This window comes from Nematolebias whitei, chromosome 10, assembly GCF_014905685.2.
Source record: "Nematolebias whitei isolate Nwh7 chromosome 10, NemWhi1, whole genome shotgun sequence".
In the NCBI taxonomy this organism is placed as follows: Eukaryota; Metazoa; Chordata; class Actinopteri; order Cyprinodontiformes; family Rivulidae; genus Nematolebias; species Nematolebias whitei.
Window position 1 is genome coordinate 48,006,488 of NC_056507.1, and position 7,175 is coordinate 48,013,662.

A 7,175-nucleotide genomic window follows, 5' to 3' on the forward strand; every position below is an offset into this window, starting at 1 on the left:
TAAAAAAGTTAAATCTGGTCCTCTGGACATTCAAAAAAAAAAAAAAGAAAAGCAAAACAACAACAAAAAAAATGTAGAAACGTTTCGTCTTTCATCCAAGAGACTTCCTCAGTCTGAGGTGCTGTATTCAGCTCAGTCTCTTAAATAGCACCTTCTCAGGGTGGATCAACCAGTTTTGCTGCTGACAACCAAAACCAGCTGCTCATATGGTCAAGAAGGACCATCAGCCTAACAATGGATCATTAGCACACTGATGGCTGTTTACTATTCACAGAGGGCTGAGTGACACTAGAAATAACAGCATTGTAAGAGGGGGACAGTTGAACCCGGAGGCCTCCACCCTGTTTAATGATGGACGGTTTCTGTTCACAAAGATGGCCTCCTTTACTCCTCTCTCAAACCATCGTTCCTCTCTATCCAGGATGTGCACATCTTCATCCCTGAAAGAGTGACCGCTGGCCTGGAGATGAGTGTAGACCGCAGAGTCCTGGCCTGATGATGTTGATCTTCTGTGCTGGGCCATCATTTGGCCAGTGGCGGTTTTGTTTCCCCGATGCAAGACTGATCACAGCCCTCCTGACACTGAAAGCATACACAATAGTACTCTGTTTGTGCCGGGGGACTGGATCTTTGGGAGGAACCAGTCTTTGCTGTAATGTATTTTGGGGTTTAAAAGCCACTCACACACACGCGCTCGGGGGCCACCAGGAGAGCTGTCAATCCCTCCTCCTGAACTCGGTTCAGGAACGATAAAATCAGAGGAGGTGGAGGAAACGCGTACAGAAGCGTTTTGGGCCATGGGCTGTGGGCAAACGCATCCACCCCCAGCGGTGGTTCGTCTCGCGGGCTCAGGGAAAACCATAGTTGACACTGAGCGTTCTCACGTGTCGCAAACAGGTCCACAGCTGCTTTGCCAAATTTCTGCCACGTCTGAGCCATCAGGTCTGGATGGAGAGTCCAGTCCGCGTGACGTGGGCCGTCCCTGGACATCACATCTGCCCCTTTGTTCAGAACACCGGGTATGTAAACTGCTCTGATGGAGAGCAGATTTTGGTGAGCCCAACACAGAAGCTTTCGCGCAATGTGTAACATCTGGGCTGAGCGCACACCCCCCTGCCGGTTTATGTACGCAGCAGTCACCTTGTTGTCTGTGTGAATCAACACGTGTTGATTCTGTAGCATGGGAGCAAAGTGCTGAATCACGTTCAGCACCGTGCGACACTCCAAAACATTTATGTGGGCTGATGTGTGATGGGGCCACAGCGCCCCTACTGCTTGAGATAGGCATGTCCCCCCCCAGCCTGACAGCGACGCGTCGGTGAAGACTGACACGTGTGACGTGGGTCTGCTGATGGGAACTCCCTCCGACAGAAACGGTGTTTCCCCAGTGTCGGAGGTCTGCTCTCACGGAGGGAGGAACAGTGATCATCCGTCTCTTTTGTTTTACTGGATCCACGTGCAGATGAGCAAACCATCTCTGGAGGCGTCTCATGTGTAACAAACCCAGCGGAACCACTGTGTGAGCTGATGACATCATTCCTAACAGCTTCATGACGGAAACAGCTGTTACCACTCTGCCAGGTCTTACATGGTGGAGTTGATTTTTTAAAGTGTCGATTCTCGTTTGTGATAAACGAGCCTTCATGGTGGTTGAATTTAACTCCACTCCCAGATAAACAATTGTCTGGGCCGGGAAAATCGAGCTTTTCTTCCAATTTATGGCGAAGCCCAGCTTTAACAGGTGTGATGTCAACACCTGAGCCTGCATCACTGCTTCCGGTCTGGAGCGTGACAGCAGCAGCAGGTCGTCCAGGTAAAACAAAACTCTCATTCCTGCTCTGTGTAACGGATGCAGGGCTGTCTCCACACACTTTGAGAACATACGAGGCGCGAGGGAATACCCGAACGGCAGCCTGTTGTACTGATACTTCATCTCCTGAAAGGAGAAACGCAGGAATTTTCTGTGTTTTGGGATGATCGGTATGTGAAAATACAGGTCCTTCTCAAAAAAATTGCATATTGTGATAAAGGTCATTATTTTCCATAATGTAATGATAAAAATGAAACTTTCATATATTTCAGATTCATTGCACACCAACTGAAATATTTCAGGTCTTTAATTGTTTTAATACTGATGATTATGGCATACAGCTCATGAAAACCCAAAATGCCTGTCCCAAAAAATTAGCATATCATGAAAAGTTTCTCTAAACAAGCTATTAACCTAACCATCTGAATCAACGATGTAACTCTAAACACCTGCAAAAGATTTCTAAGGCTTTTAAAAACTCCCAGCCTTGTTCATTACTCAAAACCGCAATCATGGGTAAGACTGCTGACCTGACTGCTGTCCAGAAGGCCATCATTGACACCCTCGAGCAAGAGGGTAAGACACAGAAAGAAATTGCTGAACGAATAGGCTGTTCCCAGAGTGCTGTATCAAGGCACCTCAGTGGGAAGTCTGTGGGAAGGGAAAAGTGTGGCAGAAAATGCTGTACAACGAGAAGAGGTGACCGGACCCTGAGGAGGATTGTGGAGAAGGGCAGATTCCAGACATTGGGGGACCTGCGGAAGCAGTGGACTGAGTCTGGAGTAGAAACATCCAGAGCCACCGTGCACAGGCGTGTGCAGGAAATGGGCTACAGGTGCCGCATTCCCCAGGTCAAGCCACTTTTGAACAAGAGACTGCGTCAGAAGCATCTCGCCTGGGACTGCTGCTGAGTGGCCCAAAGTTATGTTCTCCGATTACAGTAAATTTTGCATTTTCTTTGGAAATCAAGGTCCCAGAGTCTGGAGGAAGAGAGGAGACACAGAATTCACATTGCCTGAGGTCCATTGTCAAGTATCCACAGTCACTGGGGTGTCATGTCAGCTGCTGGTGTTGGTCCACTGTGTTTTATCAAGGGCAGGGTCAATGCAGCTAGCTATCAGGAGATTTTGGAGCACTTCATGCTTCCATCTGCTGAAAAGCTTTATGGAGATGAAGATTTCATTTTTCAGCACGACCTGGCACCTGCTCACGGTGCCAAAACCACTGGTAAATGGTTTACTGACCATGGTATTACTGTGCTCAATTGGCCTGCCAACTCTCCTGACCTGAACCCCATAGAGAACCTGTGGGATATTGTGAAGAGAAAGTTGAGAGACACAAGACCCATTACTCTGGATGAGCTTAAGGCCACTATCGAAGCATCCTGGGCCTCCATAACAACTCAGCAGTGCCACAGGCTGATTGTCTCCATGCCACGCTGCATTGAAGCAGTCATTCATGCAAAAGGATTCCCGACCAAGTATTGAGTGCATAACTGAACATGATTATTTGCAGGTTGGCGTTTTTTGTATTAAAAACACTTGTCTTTCATTGGTGGGATGAAATATGCTAATTTTTTGGGACAGGCATTTTGGGTTTTCATGAGCTGTATGCCATAATCATCAGTATTAAAACAATTAAAGACCTGAAATAGTTCAGTTGGTGTGTAATTAATCTGTAATATATGAAAGTTTCATTTTTATCATTACATTATGGAAAATAATGACCTTTATCACAATATGCTAATTTTTTGAGAAGGACCTGTAAGCATCTTTTAGGTCGATGGAAACAAACCAGTCGTTTCTCTGGATGTTGTCCAACAGCTGTCTGGTTGTCAACATGTGAAACGGTCTGTCCATGATCGCCTTGTTGAAAGCTGACAGATCCAAAATCGGTCTCATCCCTCTGGTCCGTTTGGGAACCAGGAAGTAACGTGAGTAAAACCCTGTGTTTTCCTCTCCGTTGGGAACTCTGGAGATTACGTCTTTTATCAGAACCTCTTGGACTTCTGCATTTAGGGATGAGATTTGGCCTGGTGATGACAGGACCGTCTCTAAAACTCTTCCGAACGGAAGGGGTCGGGTTGCAAATTGCAGCGTGTAACTTTGCATAACACCCTGTCCATCCATCTGTCCGGCGAGCATTTTTTTTAGCCACTCTGCGTAACGTTTGTGGAGTGGACGTGCGTTTAAGTGATGCGTCATGTTTTGAACGGATGTCATCCAATCCGCCGCCTCGACCGCCGTCATGCGTCGTGGGACTGTTTTCCGCGTGACCCAAGGCGAGGCTTCCTCGAAAGGGCTCTGAACGCGCCCGTGCGCTGTGTTCGGACCGCGGACCAACCTTCATGTCTGGGTGGGCCGGTGTGTGCTGAGGCGAAGCGTGTGACAGCTGATGACGCCGTGGGGCTGCGCGTTTGACGTCGCTGTGCGAACGTTGAGAGGTGGAGGGCGTGACTTCATCTACACCGTGCTGTTGGAGTGAAGGCTGCGAGCCCCGCGGGAGCACACGTTTTCTCTGGAGGGACGCGCGCCGCTCTCGCTGGAGGGACGCGCACTGCTCTCGCTGGAGGCGAGACTCGTCACCGGATTCGTTCGGCTGTCTCACGCTTATGCTGCCGTGAGCTGCCGAGCGCTGAGACGCGGTGGGTGACGGCTGCCTGCGTTTGCTTCGGTGAGGCGTGTGTTGCTCTCGCTGAGAGCGAGGACCTCCACCAGACCCGACCTGCGGTCCTACATTTATACCTATGTGAGCCGGTGAGTGCCGGGCAGCTGTGTGTGCGCCATCATTAACGCAGCGCCGTTTGGATGAGGGCTGTTTGCATCGCACGAGTGCGCGTTTGACACCGCTTGGGTGAGGATCGTGCAGTTCGGATTGACAACGAGTTATTTCGCTTACCATTGTGTCGTGTGAGCGACTCGTCATGTCTTGGAGCGACGGTGAGTTTAAAAAAACCTTTATTTAAGGACACCGGCTCGTTATGTGTGGAGGATGTGTGCGCAGCCGCTGTGAGTTCATCCGAGCTTACAGTCTGGCTAGAAACAGACACTTTGATCGTTGAAAAATTATTTATTTCAACTTCCGTGTCATTTTTACACACACCCTCCGCAGACCGTCATTTTTTAAATCTTCTCCCCCGTGAGCTCTGCGATTTGTTTGCCCCGAGCGCCGTCTGCATGCGATCTCTGGGGAAATGTTGAACTGCAGGTTGTCGGGAAGAGGAGGGCTGGTCTCTGACGGGCGGGGCTGGTGGTGGAGCTGAGCGAGACGATGCCGCCGCGGCCGTGGAACGTCGTTGTTTCTGCCTCTGCTCGCGACGGTCCCTCCAGCGGGCCGGGGGACGGGATGAGCCACGCGGCTTGATGAGGTGGTGCACAGCCTCTGACACCTCCTCCGACTGCTTCGAATTCGCCAGCATGGTTTTGAAGCTGCTCCCGAACAGCGCATCCGCCGTGATGGGGCCCTCCATCAGGTCTTTGTGCAGTTTTTCCAGCAGCGAGGGGGAGTAACGAAGCCAGGTGGATCGTTGGATCATCGTCATCCACGCTACAATCCTCGACAGGCAAACCGTAGAAGAGGCACACATGTTGAGGATGACGTCTGCTGCCTTACAGAGGGAGCTCTTTGTCTCCTCAGGCAGATCTGCGGCCTCCAGCCTCTTGGACATGCTATATGCTAGCAGCGCCACGTTGTTGCTAGCTGCGGCTGCCTGAAAAGCACATTGATGGGCTTGATTGGAGAGCGCGGTCACCGTCTGGTCGTGTTTCCCAGGAGGGACGGGACGCTGCTCCAACCTGGACAGCTTCGCTCCGAAAGCTTCCGTGAGGCTTGGCTCAAGGGGGGGGTACCGAGGGATAGCCCCGCTCGGTCAACCCCTCCACTCTGGTGATGGGAGCGAAAGTGGAGACGGGCGCTCTCAACTTACCAGGACCGGCTGCGGCCTCGTTCCAATACAACGTCACTGCTGGAAAACGAGGCCAGATGGGATCAGGACGGCGAGCCGGCGTGGAGCCAAGCCTTCCCGCAAGATCATCCGATCTGGGCGGGGGGGGGGGGGGGGGGGGGGGGGGGGCGAGGAGGTCGGTCCCGGAAAGGCCCTTAACGTTAGCAGCTTCCCGGATAATGACGGGCAGCTCCGAGAGGAGTGCGCCGACGGCAGGGAGCGATGTGGCCGTTGAGTCGGGAAACCCCGGAGGGGTCGAGCATCCGCTCGGCCTCCCTCGTTCCAACACTGCGCTCCCCGGGAGGGAGCGGGCGTCGGGGCTGCTGCTAACGTCACCAGTCTCAGAGGAATCATCCGATTCGCTCCGAGAGCCGGCGTCGAAGAAATCCATGGCGTCGTCCAGCGAACAGTCTCCCGCCACGGACAGGCAGTCCTCGATGGTAGCCTTAAACAAGGCTGCTCTCCTCTGCCTTTCCTCCGGTGGAAGTTCGTCACAGAGGCGGCAGGAGGAAGCGCGGGCGACGTGGCGGGGACCCAGGCATCCCTCGCAGGTGTCGTGCCGGTCAAACCTGAGCAAGTAACCAGTCATGCAGGAAGGACACAAGCGGATGGTGTTGGAGCTGGACATCTTGCTGAAGGTCAGTGTTATTAGCTTGCTGAAGAAAAATGGGAGCCGATTACCCGCTCTTAATGTAACTTATACGGATCGGGTGGGGCCCACACAGCAGGTGGGCATGGACTAATTTTTTCAGTGTGATGCTTCGCATAACGGGATAAACCCACTAAGCGACAGCCTTAAAGGGCGAAGCCTATACGACATAGAACGAAACGTTTCTATATTATTTTTTTGTTGTTTTGCTTTGTTTTGTTTTGTTTTGAATGTCCAGAGGACCAGATTTAACGTTTTTGCTTTTACAATAAGACTTGAAAACAATTAAATTAAATTTTGTCCTTAAATTTTAAAGATTTGTCTTTCATTAAATTTAAAACAATAAATTTATTACTTATTAATCTAAAAAAGTTAAGTCTTGTCCTCTGAACATTCAAAAACCAAAACAAACAAACAAAAAACATTTATTGTTTATTTATTATAAACTGTATTGTTTGTTTTGTGAATGTCCAGAGGACCAGACTTAACTTTTTAGATTTTTCTACCTGGATTATTGAGCAGCATCAGGATATTAATTAATAAATAGTCAGTTGGTCTGAAAACACCATGGGGTCCTAGAAGAGTTGAAGAGGTGGATGTTGATGTTTGTGCCTCCCTGGTAAAGATGCTGCTGCCACAACCCTGAAGCAGAAGATGATGGATGGATGGATGGATGGATGGATGGATGGACGGACGGACGGATGGATGGATGAATGGATGGATGGAATGATGGATGGATGGATGGATGGATGGATGGATGGATGGATGGATGG